This window comes from Archocentrus centrarchus, chromosome 2 (assembly GCF_007364275.1).
Source record: "Archocentrus centrarchus isolate MPI-CPG fArcCen1 chromosome 2, fArcCen1, whole genome shotgun sequence".
Taxonomy (NCBI): Eukaryota; Metazoa; Chordata; class Actinopteri; order Cichliformes; family Cichlidae; genus Archocentrus; species Archocentrus centrarchus.
In genome coordinates, this window is record NC_044347.1 from 550,410 (window position 1) to 573,267 (window position 22,858).

General features: G+C 42.6%; 1 protein-coding gene and 1 pseudogene across 1 annotated transcript in view; one reads left to right on the top strand and one right to left on the bottom strand.

Annotated features, from left to right (window-relative positions):
- LOC115791193 (NLR family CARD domain-containing protein 3-like) overlaps positions 1–7,792 on the bottom strand; it is a 37,698-nt gene extending 29,906 nt beyond the window's left edge. Inside the window, exon 1 of the mRNA XM_030745330.1 lies at positions 7,706–7,792. The gene's annotated coding sequence lies outside the window, so the exon portion shown is untranslated. The remainder of the gene's footprint in view (positions 1–7,705) is intronic.
- The window catches only part of LOC115791158 (NACHT, LRR and PYD domains-containing protein 12-like), a 1,329,445-nt pseudogene that overhangs the window by 146,069 nt on the left and 1,160,518 nt on the right, over positions 1–22,858 (top strand).

Below are 22,858 nucleotides of genomic sequence, written 5' to 3' on the forward strand. Positions count from 1 at the left end.
GGCCGGTAGCTAGATGTAAGAGTAGGATCTTTATCTGGTTTAAGCAACAATTTTATTGCTGCTGTGTTCATGTGGGAAGGGATTAGACCATTGTTTTTCATTTCTGTCACAGTTCTGAAGAACAGCGGTGATAATACGGACCAAAAATGCTTAAAAAATTCTGCAGGGAATCCATCAGGGCCCGGTCCCTTGCCATTAGGCATTTTGTTTAATGCGCATTGTAAGTCACTGGAGGATGAGTCTAAGAATTCTGTATCTACTTTAGATAACTGAGGTAGGTTTAAATTATCAAGGAATGACTGAATATCTTGTGGATTAGGTTTATTTTCTGCTGAATATAAATTCCGGTAATAGCTATAAAAAGTATGATTGATTTCCTGTGGTGATTGTGTGTATTGTCCGGTAGAATTTTTGATTGTTGTTATAAGTTATTTTTCTTTATTACGTTGAAGCTGATTTGCTGAGAATTTGCTTGATTTATTATTATATTCGAAGTTATTATGTCTAAGTTGCTGTAATATAAATTCAGTTTTTTTTGATAAAATACTATCCAGTTGTAATTTAGCATTTTGTAATTCTTTCCATATTTGTTTGTTTGGATTTGGTGCGTGTCTATCTGTTAGTTGTTTCATTCTTTCCTCAATATCGCTTTCGAGTTTTTGTTCCTGTTTTTTCTTATGTGAGGAATATGATATGATTTTCCCCCTTATTACCGCTTTTCCTGTTTCCCAAATTAGAGAGGGAGATGTGTTTGGAGAATCATTTGTTCCTATAAAGTTTGCCCATTCTTGCCTTATAAATGTGTCAAATTCAGAGTCCTTTAATAAAGAAGTGTTAAACCGCCATGTTGGAGATGTTTTAATAATGGGGCCAGTTTGAATAATGAGGGATATAGGTGCATGATCACTGATAATGATAGGATATATTCTGGAAGATATTTTTTCAATCATAGAATTACTCATGAGAAAAAAATCTATTCGTGAAAATGATTGATGTACTGGAGAGAAAAAAGTATACTCCCTGTTTGTTTCATTTTTTCATTTTTTGTCTCCACACATCACCAAGCCCGAAATCCTTCATATATTCATTTATTATTTTGGCAGATTGTAAATGCCTCACATTTGCTGAATTACTAGAGCGATCTATTAATGGGTTTAATACAGTGTTGAAATCTCCTCCAATAATGATTTTTGAATTTGCAGTAAGATCATATATTTGAGAAAAAAACTGCATGGAAAAAAAGCTGGATCATCATTATTGGGAGCATATAGATTAACGATTGTAAAAATACTATTAAATATAGTTCCTTGAATTGTGACAAATCCACCCTCTGGATCTATTATTGTGTTATTTGGTGTAAATGATAATCTTATATGTAACAAGATAGAGACCCCTCTTTGTCTACTATTATGACATGCTGAAAAGACTTGAGTAAAATTAGAGACTATAAGATACTTTTCTTCTGATTGTTGTAAATGAGTTTCCTGTAGGAGGAGGATGTCTGCTTTTAATTTGAGATATATTCAAGGATTGTTATTTTTTTTGCCTGTGAACGAATACCACATACATTCCAAGAAACCAGAGTTAAGGGAAGCATAAGAAGAGTGAAGATTATGTCATGTATGTATATACAGTGTGAGATCTGGATGTGTGTCTGTGTAATCTATGGGTTATGAGTGTCTGTATGTGGGGAGCTGTTACGCATGTATAGTGGCTATCATGTAGGAAAAATATGAGGTGCTGGGTTATAGATATAAGGATGTTGATGAGCGACATGTGCAATAAAATTGATAAACATAATACAGGGATGCAAGACAATACTGATGTAGATGCTTTAGGGTGTATCTGTGTGTGTGTCAGTGATAGTGATGTGTGAGTAAAGAGTGAAATAAAGGTGTAAGAGACTAATGTGGAAAGGTGATAGAGGCATGAGCAAGGAGGAAAAAAGGAGAAAACTTCTCTGGTAGGGAGAGAGTCATGAACCTCTTTCTCTCTCTCTTTTTAACCAGTGAGATTTGTATTGTCAGTGATTTAAATTGTTTTTTTTAATATCATTCTCTATATCTGCTCATCTATTCAGAAGAGCCACGGGGTGGAGGTGGGATCCCGGAATAGCTGCCTGTCGATATAAAGCTTATCAGCAACAAGTGAGGCACGTTTGCCCTTCTGTCTGTGCTGTTTTAAAATGGGATATAATATTTTGTGCCTGTTATTGATTTCCTTCGGAAACTGATCATTTATGCCAAACGATGTTCCTTTTAATTCATGCCCTTTGTTTTTAACAAGTGCTTTTTGCTTAAAATGCTCAAACTTCGCAATGAGCCGTGGTCTGGTTCCTCCTCGGGCTCCGAGTCGGTGAACGCGGTGGAATGAAACGGCACTCACAGTTTCTGTTTCTGTACTTCAGACCGGATTGCATTAAAATTTTAACCAGTGTTTCCGGGTTATCTGGTGTATTTTCGGGGATTCCTGAGAAGACCAAATTGTCTTCTGGTTTGCATGTCGAGGACCGTTTCTTTCAAGGATTTGTTTTCTATTTTTAGGGTTTCCATTTACGCCGTTATTGTTGATATGGAAGATCGAAGCTCCGTGTTGTCCTTTTGGAGATCAGCTATTTGCTGGTGCGTGAACTCTACGCTAGATTTTAAGTCTTTGATCTTCTGATGAAGCATAGCAAGAATATCTAATTTCTTATTAATGGACTCTAAAACACTTACCTGTATGTCGGTTGTGATTAACTTCCCAAAGTCTGACCTGCATCCGCCCTCCGCTCAATGTCCTCCTCAGTCATGCTGATCACCACGATCACTGCAGAAGCCTAAACCGAATCATTAAACTGAGCTCGCACTGCAATTATTTACCGGTGACGTGGCTGTTTAAGTTTTTCATTAACAAATTATATGAATTTGTGTAACTTATAGTTGAAGCGTATCAGTAGGATTCAGTTTCAGGGGGCACAGTGACTGACTGGACGGGCCTGAATGGTGAAACCCGTCCATCAGCTGACGCTTCAACCTGTGACCCGCAAACTGCACTGCAGGAGGATTCCTACTGAAGACCAATATTTTTAATCAAGAAAAACCGCATCTATGTGATCTGTTTCTTAATTCTCATAACAAATTTTTTTTTTTCTTTTTTATTCCCACTGAGGTTTCTGTGTAAATGTCCCATAAACAGCAGGACAAAGGCTGCAGGTTCAAAGCCTCAGACAGATTCAAACATCACAGATACGACATCCACACAAGTACAGGTCGTAGATAAGGAAAGTTTCTTCATGTTTCAGAGGTCTCTCAGTGGAGGATGCCGTGTTTCCTCACATTCATAAAGGTACTGGTCAGTGTGAAGAGTGAAAATGACTGTTGGGAATTTTCCCATTAAAACTTAAAATATTTTTTTTAAAAAAAGGAAATATTTAGTTTTTTCTTAATTTAAACATTTATTTTTGAATTAATAGAACATAAAGCCTAATGCCACGCCTTTGTTTCACTGTATGTAGAACAAACCTGATATGAACTCCCAGAAAGCTTAAAGCCAACCAAACACATCTAAACTTTTCTGTTTTTTCTCAAGACTGGCAAAAAATGAAGCCAACTGTTCTGTTTATTGTGTGGTTATCACAATAAACAGAACATTTTTTCTCAGTATTTTTTAGTTTTATAAATTGGTTTGTGTGTTAGTGAATTAATAAAAACTGTAACAGGCTCACGGATGTTAACAGAGTGAAAATAGTCACAGCTGCTGTCTTTAACAGTCTCCTCGTTCCTCCAGACCACGTGTTGATCATAATTATTGACAGTCAGATATAATCAGTAGCTTTGCTTGGACTTGTGCAGGGCGTGCCTGTGTCATTGTTTCATTGAACAGCATTATCAAGATGTGGCGATAACCAAATTGGCCAGCAGGTGTCACTGTGCAGATGAGTTTCAGATTGTTTCGAAGCTTCGATACAATTCCAGCACAAATGCTTCAAATGCTTCAGTGTTTCACAAAGCCTCGTTTTGCCCATCACTACCACATAGATCGAGTTATACAGATTTAACAGCTAATAGACAGCAAAACACAACTGTGCTCCGAAACAGGAACAGAAAGTGATACAATACCGCAGTGAGAGCAACATCAAGTTGCGCAAAGTAAGAGGAAGCCCCTTGCACACACACCGATGTATAGAGTGCTTTATGTTCTCTGGGTCACGGGGTGAGGGTGAGACCTGTTATGATCCAGGTTCTGTGTGTTTGAAGCTTTGGGAAAGTTGCTAGAATGAGCACTGTTCATTTGTAACACTTGTAACCTGATGTTGTATTTCAGCAGTGTTATCTGACTGGTGTGCTCCTAAATTGGACTTCCGTAGGCCCCCACCCTTGTGCTCTTCTGGCCATGAGGGGGCAGAGATAAGTCTTGGCTGAGTGGAGTGGTACTAACGATGTTATCCTAGCAGATGTTTGAGTAGAAACGTTCATCTTTTGTGACATCTGTCTGAACCAGGGTTATTATAGTTAATGAAAACGAACGAAATAACGAAAACTGAAATTGAAAAAACATTGTCGTTAACTGAAATAAATAAAAACTAAAATTAAAAGGAAGAAACGACAACTAACTAAAATTGAATTGTGAGTTTACAAAACTAACTAAAACTAACTGAAATTATAGATATTGTTATTTTTTCAAAAGTCTTGTGGATTGATATGAAATCATTTTTTTCCTCTCTCCGAGTTTAAGCTCGGAACGCCGTCGGGCAAATGGGTGCGCATGTGCGTGCGTGCGCACACCGCGCTGCTCCTCAGAGAGTCCCATGTGGTGTTTTTTTTTTTTTTTTTTTTACTATGATAGCACAGATAGCAGCGAGTGTCTTGTTGTGGATGATGTTGTGGATGATGTACGGAACACTTCTTAGTCAGGAAAAAAAACACCAAGATCAAAGTAGACCTGAGAAGCGCACACAAGGCAGCTACGGAAACCGCTCTCATCCTACAAGGCAACCCGGCCTGCACCTCCAGAGAAACGTGACTACTCGTCGGGTCAACACAGCCACAACCTTGTGTTTAGTCCTTGTGCGTTTCCGGCTACTTTATCAGTCAGATAATAACAATCAGGACTAATAATCAAAGCATCAATATAAGGACTCACAAATGTCAGCAAATTCCTGGAGGGAGCTGCTGAAACTATGGGAATGGACGTGAAGGAAGGAAGAAAGTGAAAAAACAGGGACAAATATGTTTGCACCCTAAAAACTGAGCACAAAGAGCGAGAACCAAAAAACCCCCAGCACACAACCACAAGGTAATTAACACACGCAATCCAGCTATACATGCATAAATGCGGACATGAGGTTGGACACTTCCGTAGGCTACAGAGGCCGCAAAGACCCTGCAAGTCTAATCAGCGAGCATCTAACCAAGCTAGCTCCAAAACAGAAGCAGCATCAGGTGGAGAGAACATCAGGATGCAGCTGGATTTGAGCTTTGACTCCTTCAAGGAGTTTGTTTTTGTCAAACACCACATGTAGCTGTTGTTAATCTGCTGCACTGATGCTGAACTTTATTGTGGAGTTTATTGTAGAATTTATCGAGTTTTGGAGTTCATATTGTTAGCAGTTTCTCCCTGTTGATGTTCATGTGTGTCCTTAATATTACACACATTTAGCATGTAGTGCTTCTGTCTGTGAACAGTTGGTTGCTGAATATATTTCTTTAAAGGGGATCTTTAAAGGGTACCTGATTAAGTATGAAAATACTAAAACTAATACTGAAACTAACTAAAACTAAGCATAAAACCAAAAATAAAAACTAATAAAAACGAGCAAAACCACTCTGAAAACTAATTAAAACTAACTGAATTAGAGAGAAAAAAGTAAAAACTAACTAAAACTAAACTATAATGTAAAATCCAAAACTATTATAACCCTGGTCTGAACTGTCATAAACCATGAGAAACCCCTATGATGTGTGGCTTTGAGCATGTGACTTAGGAGTGGGCGGAGCCTGGCCGAATAGATGATCAGGTGAGGATTAGGTTTCAAAGGGGTGACGATTTATGCAAATTAATTATGGGCAGAGTGGGGTGGAGAAGAGTTTCAAGGGGGTAATATAACTGTCCTGTTGGGCATGGCCAGGGAGCTCCTTCTTTGTCTTACTTCTTTCCTTTGCCTGTCCTATACTAACTGCTCAAGGCCACACTCCTAGGAGGCGCTTTTTGCTTTCTTGCTCTGTATAACCCTGTGTGAAAATAAATCCTTGAAACGAATCCTGCTCATCTCCAGTGATTTTTGTTGTGAATTGGGGTTTAATGTGGTTGGCTCTGAGTGGAGCTAGGCCTTCCTGGGCTAAGGGGAAGGCCCAAAGAGTAAACCTGACCACGACCGACAATAGTCAGTCTCGATAGCCGCGGATCGCTCTGCCAGGGCCTCTGCCCTTGGCCGCCGTCCAACACACAATGCACCCAACCCCTACGATGCCTCCCGTGGGTGTTGGGCCTACAGATGCGCCCCCTGAATGAACTTTTGCACAGATCTAAAACTGCTAATTGAAACATAAAAACATGTTGAGAGCCAGTCAAGAACCTGAGCTGTTAAACCAGCTGAATCATGAAGAATGTCCTGATCAGCAGTGTCAAAGACAGTGGTGAGATTGAGCAGAGCTAAGACTGAAACTGTCTGTAAGGTCCTGTTTACATGTATGCATTTCCAGTGGAAATGGTGTCTTTTTGCCATTTTTGTTTTCGAATAGTAATGCGATCACACAGAAACGTTTCAGTTTACACAGAAATGCAAGGCGCTGAAAACATTGCAGTTCCTCCTGCCAGGTCACAAGTTGTTGGTGTGGATATAGTGTGCAACCATAGTGCGCATGTGCAAGTATTCCCATTTCCAAACAGCAGCATTTTCATCTGTTTACACAGAAAGAGAGACTGGAGCGTTTCAGAAAAGCTCCAGTCTGGAGCCCGTTTCCAAAAAATATTGTTTTCACTCCATTCTCATGGAACGAATTAAAACTTAGCCGTTACCATTTGAAAACAGGGCCTTAGTCACTGTTGATCTTAAGCTCATTGATGACTTTAGTAAGGGCTGTGCCCTATCTATATGTTATATATTAGAAGCAAAGGAATATGTGTTAAGAGGTGGACCAGAAAACAGTCACTGTACTTTCACTGACATCACTGTACATTTTACATGCACTTAATCACAAGACGTCACTTCAAAACATTTTTCAAAACTTTAGTCCATAATAAGTCTCTTTTTTTCTTTTTTCCTCAACAGTATCTACTGTTAAAATACAAAAATGACAATGAAACCATAGAGTACAGCCTACTGTGTGTACACCAGCACAACATCTACAATATAAACTGCCATGAAAAAATGTCTCATTATAAAATACATCACGATGCAAAACATAGTAGTTACTTTAAAGTGGAAGTGAAACACTGCAGGTACAAATACTAATTTTAGAGTGTGGAGGTGCTCTAAAAAAAATTAACACATTTAACTCTGACCATGAAGTTGGATTTAAGAAATAAGTGTGTAAAGCTTTTAGAGCATGTGTGGCACCATCTTTTGCCAGCGCAGACCATGACATCACTGGGTGGGTTGGTTGGTTGCCGTTAACAGACTTACATTAGTTTATGTTGCTAACTAGTGTCAGAAAATGTTCGCTGCCTGTTGAACAGACCAACAACCCAGACAAACGAAAGCTGAATGGTCAGAGAGACTTACAGCAGTGACGCTGAGTCCTGGTTCTCCTCACAGATTCAGGAGTTCAGAGAGTGCAGCTGAAGACTGCCAAGAGACGGATCACTTCACTTCACACAGAGACACTGACACACTGTTGGTGTTTCCAGATGAGCAAAGCAGGCTCCGCCTCAGCTTCTAAAACCTGAATGTCAACACTTTATTCCAAAACTGGTTTGATTGGTTTTTTCTGGCTGTGTTCAGTTAGAGAGGAACAGAACAGATTTCCTGCAGTGACAGACATGCGACAAAAGCCTGGAGGGTCACAGGAGTAAATATAACAGTGCTGCAGAGATCCTGAACCTCTCAACCAAGCTATGATTTTTCTTTCAGTGGGGGAACCTGTAATCTTTACTGTGTGGAGCTCTGCACTCTCAGGCTCATAGCATAACCAATTGTATCTGTTTATGACTGCAAATGTTTGACGATGGGAATTTGCAGAAAGTTTTGAATGTGTGCAGAAATCTTACTGAAAAACATTCAAGCACCTACATGTCCAAGGTTTATAAATTAGAATAAATTATTTTATTACCTATATGAGGATGCAAAATCTGCACCTTTTGTCTGGTTACTTTCACTAACAAAAGCAGCCTCATATCAGTCTTTGCAGGTTCTCAGTCATCCAGGTCATAGTGGTCTCTAGAGAGCTTGAAAAAGGAAAACTGGACTTCTTTGTGTGTCTTGAAGACATTAGTGGTTATGACCCACTATTGTTCATGTGCATAATCACATGCGTCAAAGTGTAAAAGGACGTGTGGGTCATTACAATCAGTGGTTTCAGGTGAAGCCAATTTGGGACTTTGCCCGATTGTATCATGTGACCTATTCAGATCACCTGAACAAAGGTGTGAATGGAGGTTGAGGTGCCTGGGGAGGGAGCTCACAACAGCGGGGGAAAGTTGGTGACGTAATCCACCTCCTCTGTTCAGTGATGGTTGTTCACAGTGGACACAGATGCTTCTTTTACTCCTCTTTCAAACCATCTGTCTTCCCTGTCCAAAATATGAACACTGGCATCCTCAAAGAGTGACCTTTGACCTTCAGATGCAGATGTACAGCTGAAGCTTGTCCTGTCGAGGTGGCTTTTCTATGTTGTGCCATTTGTTTGTGAAGAGGCTGTTTGGTTTCTCCAGTGTAGAGGTCCGAGCACTCTTCACTGCACTGGACAGCAGACACTATGTTGCTTATGTTGGGTTTTTTAGTAAATGCTTTATGAACATGATGATGATAATGCTAAGGGTAAACTGCAGGCAATAAGCATGAGAGAATTAAGTAATTAGTAGCTGAAGCAATAATTATAAACAGAGAAGTAAAGAACAGACAGATTAAGGAGGCCTGCAGTTGCAAGACTGTCCTTCTCAGAGAGATAAATTTTTCTTATGACTCTTCTTCACATCTCTTAAAAATATGTTTTTCTTATGTGCATCCTTGACGGTTTCACCAAAACATGCTTATCTTATGTGCAAAGGAGGATGAGTGGCTATTGCTGTGTCCTTGTTACTAGAATAAGGCAGCCACATCATGTCAGGAAAACACAAGGGTGAGTAGGCAGGTGTTTCCTCTTTCAGGGTGCTCTCACTGTTAATTGGAAGAAACATGTGCCAAGAGGCTGGGATCAGCCTGTGCACCAACGAGGGAAGGCCAAGTCTAAAACACGACCCCTCCCCATTTATTGAACCACTAGGGTTGCAGTTATGCTACTTTCCCACCGCCGAGGAGCCGGTGCTTGTCCCAGTGTTCGTGCTGGTTTCATTGAACCGGTGAAACGCTTAAGAACGGGCCCGCGTTCCCACCGCGTTTCTGTGAACTGCTCCTTTACGTATGAGTGTGGGCGGGTCCTCGTCTGGACACGAAGCCGAAGCGCACAAACGTGGGAGAACACGCTCCCCTTTCTGTGCTGCAAATATGTTTTAGGGTCCAAACCAACTACTGCAGCATCTGTGTGCAGCACAGAGGGAAACACAGACAGCGATTAGAGCAAGACGACAAGTACGCACTTTGTGTCCTTTTATCTGTGATATGAACTGACATGGGCGTAGGAACGAGTTTAATATTGGGGGGGACACATATCGGAAACCTGGCAGATCCGTAAGTACTCTGCGCAAAGCATGAAAAAAATGCTCTTTTACTTTCTTCTTTCTCAAATGTTTCTTGGAAAAACAGTCTTATGTACACCTATATTACTGTATTTATAATTTACATAAGTATATGTTTTAAAAATGTAAGACGCGGGCAAACTACCAAACAAAATGGCTTGAGTGTTTTATCAAGCACAATGACCGTGTCATTACAGGGCTGCACGCTTACTTTATCAGGTCAGGCCACCACAAGCCATCTCCTGCAAGCTAGCCAGCACTGACCCATACTATGACAAAACAGCTGTAATTGCTTTGCTGCGTACTGCCCATCTTGTGGGACAGAGGGGTTTTATTGCAGTGCATGATGGATTCTCTGCTTGTGCTATTGCTGCATGGATTGCCTTAAACTTCCCTGACTGAGACAAAAGGACTCCAAGCTGGTTGACCCAATCCAATGCATCTCTAATCAGAACTGAGGCTAATCAAGCTTTCTGCGCAATTAAATTAGCACAGTGGGCTCCACAATGAACGTTAAGTGCTAGTGGCTGTTCTTGTTTTATCAGTGCCTGTGCACCAGCATGCTCTCCAGACATATTAGCTGCTCCGTCATAAGTTTGACCTCGTAAACCATGCATTGGTAATCTCAGAAGCACATCTTTAACGACTCCAGCAAGGCTTTTTCCTGTTGTTTCAGAAACAGAAGACAAACCAATGAACTCTTCATGGGGCTTCATGTCAATGTTAACATAACGCACGCAAATACTTTCTTGTTCTTGCCCAGAAATGTCTTGTGTTCCATCCATAATAACCATATACTGAAGAACTGGTAGATGTCTGATTGTATCAGCTATTCCACAGATCCAGGATTTCATTCTGGATCTGTGGACTCATGTACACTTTCTGGGACCTCTGCAACCATTTGGCTAAAAGGACATCATCCTCTGCCTTATCTTTCAACAGCTGATAGAAGTTACTGTTATCATCCTCATGGCCTCTCAGAGCTCGTCCCTGCCGTGCCAAATATTTGATTGAGCTTACAGTTTTCCCCAGACAGTGCCTGTTGTCAGCTTGTTGATTTGCCAAAGTACTGTACAATTGCATTTATAGGATAACTTTCTTGTGCAGTCACAGAGACAGCATGATGGTGCATATGACTATTTTCATGTGCTTTAAATTTTTCGATAGCTTTTTTCCAATTTTTAAATCCGGAAGTGATAAAGGTGGGCTCTGATTTTACAGCAAATGGTGAGAGTTCGTTCTGGTAAATTGTCTTCAATAAAAACACAAAACCCCCTTCTGCACCGCATCATAATGTAGCCAGGGAAAGTCCTTGTACCAATTTTACTGGAAATGTAATGTCCTGTTGGACAGAACTTGAGTTTCTATGAATTTTGGATGTGGTTGATACGGCCCTGTCCTCTGTCCACTGACTTCAGAGTCTCTCAGCTGTCTGTCCCCAGTCTGAACTCCCTAAAAGAAAAGTCACAATGGTACTCAATGCCACAGGACTGTATTTATACTGCAAGCAAGCAATCCAATATTTCCACCTTCTTGTAAAATATCTACTGTGTTACTCTCTCTGACCTGTTGGTCCACTCCTGTCACTCCCTCACTCTGACTTCCTGCCTCAAGCCTCTGATGTCCCTGCATGGCATCAATGTATTTACAACATACTGTACATTACAATATGTAATGTTGTATTAGCATGTGATTACTAAAGCTAAAAAATTATCTGTTAAGGTTTTTAATCATACAGAATAAATATTGATTGATTAACTGATTTGCAGATGTATTATTAGGGCTGGACAATATGGCTGAAAAATGTATCATATATATATATAAGGGTATATATCAGTCAATATCGATAATCATTGATTAGTTTTACATTTGAAATATCTGAAATATTGCCAAATTGGTCACACAACTGTTCCTGTTTTATCCAGTTTCCTCTTGAGCTGTTGTACTCATTTTGTCTTTTCACTCCATGCCACTGTTTTTATTTTTAAGCAGTTATGAGGCACGGTGGCGAAACCTGAAACTGCTGCATAGCAAGTTGCTCAGCAGGTTGTTGATAGTTAACCAATGAGGAAGTGAGTTAGTTGATGCCACCAACCTTGCTTAGCTGGCTGAGCTTGAGCAGCTAAAGCCTTTCCTCTGCCTATATCCCCCAGAAGAGTTCACTGAAATTATTGAACATTCTGTCTGTTGTATTTCCCAGTAATCATTTAAGTAAAATTTTATTTCTATAGCACCTTTCACAGACATATAGATCACAAAGTGTTTCACAAAGGCCAAACATCAAAAAAATAAATAACAATAATAAGCCTGTCTGAGTGAAAATGTCTTGTTGTTTCTGTGGAGTCTGTGGGGTGTAGGGACAGTGGGAGGATGTTCCAAAGCCTTGGAGCCACCGCCCAAAAAAGCACGATCTCCACGGGTTTTAAAACGGGTTTGAGGTACAGTCAACGACATTTGACTTGAAGACCTCAGAGTCCTAGATGAAGCTAGAGGATCCAAAAGGTCCAGAATGTATTTAGGGGCCTGGTTGTTGACTGCCTTGAAGGTTAAAACCAAAATTTTCAAATGAATCCTCAAGTGCACAGGAAGCAGTGCAGGGAGGCAAGAACAGGAGATATGTGCGCTCTTCTGTTAGTCTTAGTCAACAGCCTCACCACAGCTTTCTGTACAGACTGAAGATGAGCCAGGGAGGTTTGATTCAGACACATAAAAAGACTATTACAATAGGCTGAGAGGAGGAAATAAAAGCATGAATAACTATCTCAGTTCAGTCTGTGACACAAATGGTCTCAACTTAGAGATGTTCCTTGAATGATAAAAACAAATGAGGAACTGATATTGATATTGATCACGTGTCTAATGCGATATATATTGTTATTGATTTATTGCCCAGCCCTAAGAGTGTATACATCTCATACACTGTCAACTCTGTTTATAGTATCACCTGACACAGTAAATTTTTTTACTCATTTATTTTAGGACCTCACCTCGACCCTGTACCACCCTCTCTTTTTCCTGTCTCCTGTGTGCTGCCCCTGCATTGCTGCTCCTAAACATACAAAATGGTTTCAGAGATGAGGCACAGCTCTTGAACCTAAAGGTGGCTCATTTTATACTAAACGAGGAAAAAAATCAGTTATTGGTCACCATGGAGAAGCATTTCACCAACTCTAGTGGGGTGTTGTACTGCACCTGACAACCTAAACATAACCTAACCCATACTCTTATAAATACTGTGGAAATAATGAAAACATTATTGAAAAAAAAACAACAACCTGACAATAGTCCTCACCTGTTCTTTCTGGATCTATTATAATTAATATGGTTTTTAAAGCTGACCTCACACCCTGAAGCTCCACCTGACTCTCTCTCTCCTCCCTGAACCAGTTCTTCTCATGATCAAATTGTTTAGATTTATATTTAAAAATTAATAACAGGCCAATACATATTTCACTAAACTAATTTAAGACCTCTCCACCTTTCATTGCTTAAACTGAGTCATTATTCTATGTACTACCATTCTCCTGATAAGATATTATTACACATATCTAAAATACTGTCATACATGTTGATAAATTATGATCAGGTAAATAAGTCAAAATAAGTCCTGCTGCAGTGTAGCTAACTTCTAGACAAAGTTAGTAGTTAAATATTGGATGAGTGATCATCCCAGGATTAAGATGACTGAACCAAAAAGATTTGGTTTCTATACATGAAAGTAAACTGACAACAAGACGTGATAAACAAGCCATATTCACGGAAACATTCCCAACAGACCGTTTTACCTCATTCAAAAGTTTCTGAATCCTGCTGCTGTCTCCACCTCCCAAATACTCAGGGCGTATTTGGGAGCTTCATTTAAATACCCCCCCCCCCCCCCAGTTCCTACGCCTATTAGAACTGATACAAAGCACAAGTTCAGCCTTAGAGCCCAACCTAATTCACAGCTGTGAAAATCACTTCTCTTTTCTCATGTAATACACATGTAATATGGTAGAACAATTGATGTTGAGATGGCAGAGTCACGCCCTTCTGCCGCTTTCGTCACACGTTCTTGGTTCCAGACCAGTGTTGGGGAATTAATCTTACACCGTCTTTCCCCCTCCCGGGTTTGTGATGAAAGAGCAGAGATCGGACTTTCCGTTTCATTTTTAACAATTTATTAATCACCACACATATTACATAAGGTCAAAAATAATGCAGATTTTAACACAAGCATGCTTGGAGATTGCAGATTAATCTTCCCTTACCGCATTCATGCTGTTGTCTCCCCCTAAGCGCCCTGCAATCTGACTGTCTGTGCGCGCCCCCGTTCTCATCAGGAAAGCCAGCTCTGTCCTAGGATGTCCTCTCGACTCAGTGCAGGTGGTGGGAGACAGAAGGACTCTGACCAAAATAACATCACTGATGGACAAGGTCTCCCATCCCTGCATGAAACTGTTGCTGAGCTGGAGAGCTCCTTCAGTGACAGACTGCTGCATCCTAAATGCACAAAGGAGCGTTACCGCAGATCCTTCCTCCCAGCAGCTGTAAGACTTTATAACATCAATGCTCCCAACAAAACCACAATAACCTACACATTGTAGGATAATATATAATATACTGTAAATAGTCCGGCACATCATGCACATTGTATATAGTGTTATATTATTAGTAGTATTAAGGTTATTTATATTTATAATAACTGCGGCTGCTGTTACACCCAAATTTCCCTCTGTGGGACAATAAAGGCTGTTTCTTCTTCTTCTTCTTCTTCTTCTCTTCTTATGGTTCGGGGCCATAAAACCATATAAGGATATATGTTTACCTCTCAGGCCAGCTCTGCTTGCTCAGTTATGCGACCCCCACTCCTACACTCCTGTCTGCACCTCTCCAACTTCTTAAGATAAACACAGTGTGCTCCCCAATAAGCCTTACATTCCTTAAATCTGCAATAATTAATTCCCTCAATTCCCCCTTTTGAGCTCTTCTAGAGCTCACAATCAGTTGTAGTTGCTTCTGGGAGCTCCCACTCCAGTCCTCTGAATCCACTCTCAACAACGGCATCTGATATGCCTGTGGTGGACCCTTACCCCTCCTTTAATAGTTGTGGTAATACACCGAATACAGAGGAACTGGATGCAGGGCACCCAACAGCATCCACAAGTGACCAAAATCCTGCAAAATTCAAACAATTCCTATGCTAAGTGCCCCAAGCATAGTCATCAATTTCCAGTTATCACACCTTTTGCCAAAGATAATGAGTTATGTGTGGTGAAATTGTCTGTTATTCTGGTATTATTTGCAATTATCTTTACGTTGATCTTCTATCTTCTGTCTTCAGATCCCTCCTGTCGAAGGAGATCACGTTGCTGACTGAGGGTGGACTACCTCAGCCAGAGGCTCTCCCTGGGGATTATTCTGCCCCGTGATTGAAAGAGCCTTGTTGGGGTCGCCAGCAGATGACCCTTTCAATACGCTCTGAATTTACTGAACCTTTTTTCTGGTTTTTCTGCTGGAGCCCACTGGCTCCAGTGGTACCAGGTGTCTCCTTTCCCTTATAGGCGCACGCATGCGACGTTCTCTCGACCACCTGGTGGGGTCCTGTCCACCTGGGCTCTGACCATCTCCTCTTAATGACCTTCAGAAGAACCCACTCTGCTGTGTGTGGGTCCCCCTTTTGGCCTCCCGTCACTCCATCGTGCACCTGTGAGACAAAAACTGACAACAAAGCTTTGAGTCCATCAAAATATGATTTATACTGAAAATTGGTTATATGTTGCCCTTCCCCAGGGATAGCTGCTGTGGGCCCTGGGAACTGTCTACCTGTCAACAGTTCAAATGGTGTAAACTTATTTAATGAGCTCCTTACCTGCAACAATGCCACTGGGAGGGCTGTAACCCAATAAATTTTGGTCTGTGCACAGATTTTAGCCAATTTGATTTTTAGATTCCAGTTCATGCGTTCACCTTTACCCCGAGATTCTGGATGATACACCATACCAAATTTGTGCTTTAAGCCTAAGGCTAATTCCACTGCCTGTAGGTCTCTGTTTTTAAAATGCCTTTGTTGTCAGATCTCACTCTTCTTGGAAACCCCTGTTTGTGGTATGTAATGATTTATCAGACATTTGATCACTGTTTTACTGTTCTTGATTTTTCTTTTGCGGGGGTAGCTTCGGGCCATCCTGTGATCGATTCGACCATCACCAGGAGGTAGCGATACCCTCGAACTCTGTCAATCATATCAGTATAGTCAATCACAATCTCTTCCCCGGGTCTTACCTGCAATGGAAACGCTCCCATGTGAGGTTTCACCGTTGGCTTTGGGTTATACTGCCCACAAATCTTACAGTCTCTTACCCATTTTTTTTTCCATGTCAGCAGGTAGGGGTTGCCCCAGTGGCTCAAATTTCTCATAATTTGTTGTGCTCCCACATGTCCCAGCCTATTAAACCTAATGTTAATTCTGGGGGAAGAATAGGTTGACCATCTGGTCCTCTCCACACACCTTCAGTTTCGATGCCTCCTCGTTGTTTCCAAACAGTCTTCTCCTGAAGTGATGCTCTCTTTTGACAATCTTGATCATATCCATGTCAATCCTCGGGAGTAAATCACTTACCTGTGGGTGACTCAGCATCATTTGATGTCGAGGGGTATATCCTGCTGCTCTTCTTTGGCTCGCTGATCAGCCTCCTCGTTTCCTTTGCCACCCTACTCCCGTTCTCTGTCATGTCCTTTACATTTTATGACTGCCACTCTAGTTGGTCTCTGAATGACATGAGCCAAGATCACCATTTCTTCTGCATGTTTACAGGGGTCATACTGGCCGTTCGATATCCTGCTCTTTCCCATTGCTTGAGTTCCACATGCACGGCTCCTGCCACATAGGCTGAGTCAGTGTAGATGTTCACTTCTCTGTCCTTTGCATGTTGCAGTGCTGTGATCATTGCCAGAAGCTCTGCTCTCTGAGCTGATGGTCTTTCTGTTAACTTCTCTGCTCTCACAACTGATAACCTGCCTCTGTCTCCCTAACTACTGCATACCCTGCTTGGAGGTCTCCCTGTTTGTCTTCATGGCAGCATCCATCTGTGTATCAATTTTTCAGCGCCCCTCTATCGGTTCGCTGACTAAGTCTGGTCTGATTTTTAGGTCTTCCAAGACCTTCTCTTGGCAATCATGTGGTTCCCACCTGAGATCTGGTCAGCCACGTTAATCCTTGGTGTGTAAACACCAGGTTCGTGGTCTCCAAGATCTTACTCAATCTCCTTGTCTCAGCGGAGCCAGTGTGAAAATCTGTGAGTTCACAAATGCTACTACGCTGTGTGTGTTAGGACCACCAGCTTGGTGTCCCATCACTATGTGTGCTATTTTTGTTTGAATTTTGCTATTCCTGCTGTATGTTGTGTGCACACCGGGTGCCTTCTTTCTAATGGGTCCAGCATCACACTTAAATACATTAGAATACACCTTCTCCCCCTTTGTTTCTGATACAGGACACCGTTGACCCACGTTGTCTGTACAGAAACATCCAAGAAAAAAGGGGAAGCGCGTAATCTGGCCGAGCCAGATCCGCTGCTCCGCTAGAGATTGTTTCAGTTTTGTGAATGCCTCTTCTGCTGGGACTGTCCACTGTAGTGGGGCTGTGAGATTTCTCATGCCCTTTTCTCTCACCATTTCTCTGAGGTGATTGGTCAGGTTCATAAAATCTGGTGCATAGCTTCTGCTGCACCCTGCAAGACCCAAAAATGATAACATTTGTTTTACTGTGGCGGGTTGTGGATGTTGCAAAATGGTCTGCCTGTGATTTGGAGACATGCCGGCTCCCTGTCTGTTAATGAGGTGCCCCAAAAATTGACAGTGGGACGAGCTATTTGTAGTTTATCTTTGCTAGCCTTAAAGCCGCGGGCATTGTAACCGCCAGAGCACATCATATGTGGCCTGGAGACAATCTACCGCTGTTGTGGCTGCTATAAGAATGTCATTCACGTACTGAATCAATGTACAGTCAGGTGGAAATTTGCAGCCCGATAAAGCTTCTTTCAGGGCCTGATTGAAGCGTCCCGGTGACAAAATGAATCCCCGCGGGACACGTGTGTACTGGAGTTGTCGCCCCTGAAAAGTAAAGGAGAACATGTCTCTACAACTGTCTGCCAGAGGAAGGCAGAAGAATGCATTTGCCAGGTCTATGCAAGAAAGCCATTTTTGTATAGGAAGAAGCAATGAAAGAGCGGTGTAGGGATTTAGCACCGGTAGGGTGGAGTTAACACAATTTATTTCTGGCCACAAATCATGAGCCATTCAGTACTTACCGGTCCCCGCCTTCTCACAGGGAGAATTGGGGTGTTCCAATTGAACTGTTAAGTTCAAAAGACTCCCATCTTCAAGAGTCCATGTGATGGTATCTGTGATACCAGCTTCAGCCACAGGTTTGTGAGGGTACTGGGGAATCCAAATGGGATGGACCTTTTAAACTTGGAATGTAATATGAGGTAACCACTGACAATGTCCCGCATCCGCTGGTCCGGTTGACCACAGAGTACGAGGTCGCCGGGCAATTATGACTTCTGCCTGCTCGTGATCAGAGTGTTCTCGGCCATGTTCGCGGTCGAGCGTGACGTGTTCCAAGTTAGCCTGATTATTTACACACGCATAATTCGATACATTTTGGTACTTGGAGAGTACGTGAGTCCGGGGATCTGTGTCGGGACCCAATCTGTCAGGCCCCTGCGCGTTTCATCATGGGCCTAATTCTTTGGCCGCGTGCCCTGAATGTAATGCTAGCGAGACATGTGGAACAGATGTCTCCGCCATCATATACCATTTTGCTGATCAGAGGTGAGAATAACCGCCGCTGCGACTCCCTCCAGAGCCACATACAAATCAGAAACTGCTACCTCTCATTGTTGACCCTCCAGCTCAGCAAAAGCATCTTTATACCAATCTGTGTCATCCTCGGTCATAAAACAACGTGACAAGGGGAGGGTCAGGCGAAGAGACATATGGTCCCAATCCAGCGATCCAGGTTCCCCCCACCTACAAAACAAAGTCATATGCCTGTCTGTGTTGCATTTCTGGTTTTCAGTGTGTATCTGTGTGGCCAGGGGTTGCATCAATAGTTGGTGCTTCCAACTGGGAGGGCTAATATCACACATCCTTGTTTGCCCATCAGGTGGGTAATTGTCAGTCCATATAATTGTCTTATTGTGGAATGGGTTGCTCCTGTGTCAACCAAAAATGGCATCATCTTGTCTGCCACCATCACTGGGAGAAGTGGTTCTGCCGTTCCCTCTTCTATGTGGCCTCCCTGTTGGGTGTGTCAATACTGTCCTGGATCCAAACCCCAGGTGTCCTCCACAGGGGGTACTGGCACTCCTGTGCAAACTAAATGATCGGGTGCGGCCTGTGTATTAGTGCGCTGTCCACCCTCCTGGGCGTTGTGTGGTGCCCATGTGTTTGGGAGGATTGCCACACGCTCTCCCACGGCTTGCTGGTCCTTGTCTGTTCCTAGGGCAGCTCTTGGCCCAGTGATCCATCTGACCACACAGAAAACAGGCTAATGTACGAGGTGGTCCCCCTGGTCCGCCAAACGGTCTCAACCGTCTCCCCCTCGTGAGACCCCCACCCACGCTGTGGGTTCCTCTGTGGAATGGTAACCGATGACCAGCAGGATCCGAATCCGGATCCAAATCTGGCCAATTAGGTTCCTCTGGGTTCGCCATGCGAACCACCATTTGTTCTTGTATCTGTTTTACTGTTTTTCTTTAACTCAGTCTTCTTGTCTTGCTTTGCCGAGTTGGAGTTTCAACAGCTGGGCCTGTAAATCCTTCACCTTACTGGATTCTTCATCTTTTGTCTTTGTGTCGCGCTGCATATGATGTACTAAGTGTCTTTCCCATTTGGTGTCCTCACACCCTGGTATATCAGGATTATTTTGCATCAGTGTCTTAATTTCCTGGCATTCCCTCCAGTACCGCCTTCCTGAACCACTCTTTGTTCGCTCCTTCTTTATAAGGATGAACACCTGTCTCTTGGAGCCAGGTGTCTTTAACTTTATCCAGATAAACTCTAGGGGCCTCAGATGAGTCCCACATGAGTTTAGGAATGGCTGGAGCTACATTCCTAGGGAAAACTTCCCTCATAGGTGCACCCATGGCAACTCCTCTGTGGTGCAGGGGAGTATGTCTGGGTCAGTCTCCATTTGGGCCAATTCTTGGACCTCTTTAAGGTCCCTTCTCGACATCCGTTGTGCTGCCACAGCCCTGAAATCACCCACTGCGACTACGTAGCCTGTGTAAGGCATCTAGCGCATGTAGAAATTTAGCTCCTCCTTCAGGTGGGGGAGGTAGCTGATCTGCCAATGTTTGAATGTCACCTAAACCAAAGGGTTTATACTGCAGGGGACCTCCTTTTATTCTAGCTAATAATGGCATTTGTGTAGGCAACGTTTTGCTTCAGGTCCCACTGGACGGTTGATTTGCCTTTTACTCCTTTTCCCTCTCTGGGTCCTTTAGTTTCTCTGTTTCCTTTTTCTTACCTTTCTTTCTCCGTCTCCGCTCCATCGGAGACTCTCCCTCTGTTAAGTGGGCTCCTCCAAACAGGAACTGGTCATCTTCCATCTCCTTTTCCTTAGGAGAGCTGTCAAAATCCTCTGCTGGTGGTGCCGATGGTTCTGGAGTTCCATTCCCCATCTCTTTTAGATCTTTATTTTCAATTTCTCTCTCCATTCCTTTTTCCCAGAGAGTGAGCCCCTCTTTCTCTTCTGGGCTGCATGTTGTTTTTGATCTCTCACAGTGACGGTTCAACTGTCACTTATCACCTCCTTCAAGGGGGCGCCTCTCACTACCACTGACGCCTTCTGTTTTGAGGGGTATACCTACCTGTTCCCTCACTCGTTTTTCAACCCTCTTTTTGTTTTTTCTTTCTGTTTTTTCACCACCATTACCAATTCCTCAATTTGCTCATGGACCGTTTTCCACTCTTTCTCCATGTTATCCTGCTTTCCTTCTCGGTCCTTAATTTATTTTCAGTTACTCTAATGTAAGTTTTATTTTTATTATATTATTTATTTGTTATTTTATATATTGTTTATTTTATTCTATTTTATTTATTTTTATTTTATTTTACTGCTTATTTTATATTCCTCTGCTTTTCTGAGTTCTCCACCAATGCATGTGTATGTGTGTGTGGATGAGTGTGTGTGTGTGTGTGTGTGTGTATGTAAGTCTACTTCGTGACTCCTCCTCCAGCACCCACCCTCAGAGACTTCCGCCTCTGAGAATCACTTTGCTTTGTCTGTTGAGGAGTTCACTTACTGTTTTGAGTGGCCAACCGCGCCCAAGTCCGCTGGTTCTCCTTTGTTCTTTGCACAGTTAAAAATTTTACTCTCGACGTCTTCTCCTACGTTTTCTCCTTTTTTCTTTTTCTTTTTAACGCATCTGGCTCCCGAGACGTCTTTCAACAGGCAAAGATCGCCCTTTCGCTTCGCTGCGATCTTGCTGTTGATTCCACGCTCGTGCACCAGCAGCACACCACTGGTCGCGCCTGGTCACATTTCCTCTTCCTTCTTCCTGTTTTCCACCTTTTTTCCCTCGAATGGTTTATTTTTATGATGCTTGAGGTCCTTTTATTACAATAAACCTTGGGCCTTCCACCCTTCTTTTAATATGTTAAGAAATTTTTATAATAATCATTCCGAAATGCACTATTATTTTAATATGCTGAGAATGTTTAACAATAATTTTCTAGGACTTTCACTCTTATTTTACTATTCGGAGCCGCTTCAATCTCTCCAGGAATTAAACACCTAGTGCTAACCGATCCCTGATCGCGTTAGACCGAACCACCACGTCTGGGTCGGCTGGCGAACACCACTCACTAAGCAAAAACTATTTCTTATTTTAATCTTCGGGAATGCCTCAATTTTCCCAGGAATTTCACCTAGTCTCCCACCGGTCCGACCGCGTGGACCATAACTACATCTAATTACGGCTGGCTCGACCACCTGCTAGGCAAAACTTTTTTTTCTTCTTATTTCACTTTTTCCTTTATACTAAAACCATTCCTTAAATAAGATTCAAGATGGCGGCGCGCACAGACGCAGCGGCTCACAGCTCTTCCTTTCGGTGCTCTTTTTTGTACTTTTTGTATTTCATATTTGTTAGTTTTGGTGCATTTGTCTCTGCAAACAACTGCTACACACGCCAGGATCTTGTGGACATCGGCTACCGGCACAAGATATCAGTATCGAGTGATTTTCACTACACTCATAACATCCCAGACAACATAGCGAGACCGCCGGGTGCTCCGTGGATTGTTGTCAGGTCTGGAAGGCGCCGCCGACGGCGGAGGGAGAGGAAGCAGAAGCGGGGCTGCAGGTCCGGCTTTATGCTGAAGCTGAAATGCCAACCACACAGGCCTCCTCTGCCGAGCCTGTATCTCTCCAACGCCAGGTCCATGGTAAATAAAACGGACAACCTAGAGTTAGAGCTGGCTGGAAATCGCTATGTTCATCACTGCTGTGTAATGATTATCACCGAGACCTGGCTAAACCCGCAGATTCCCGATGCTAGCGTGCAGCTAGCAGGCCGCACTCTGCTACGCGGAGATCGGACCAAGGCCTCCGGTAAGAGCAGGGAAGGGGGTCTCTGTATTTACGTGCATGAGGACTGGTGTAACAACGGAACAATCATAGACAAACATTGTTCCCCAGACCTCGAGTACATGTCTGTAAGATGTCGGCCTTTTTTTCTACCCAGAGAGCTAACAGTAGTGATCGTCACAGCTGTGTATATAGCTCCTGATGCTAACGTTAGCATGGCGCTCTCTCTCCTGCTGAACGCCATTAACGAACAGCAGCAGCTCCACCCCGACGGTGTTCTTATTATCGCGGGAGACTTTAACAAGGCCAACTTAAAGACTGTACTCCCGAAATTCCACCAACATGTCAAAGGCTTCTTGCTCTAGCCTCTGACGGGGAAGGCCAACTTAAAGACTGTACTCCCGAAATTCCACCAACATGTCAAAGGCTTCTTGCTCTAGCCTCTGACGGGGACGGTCGCAT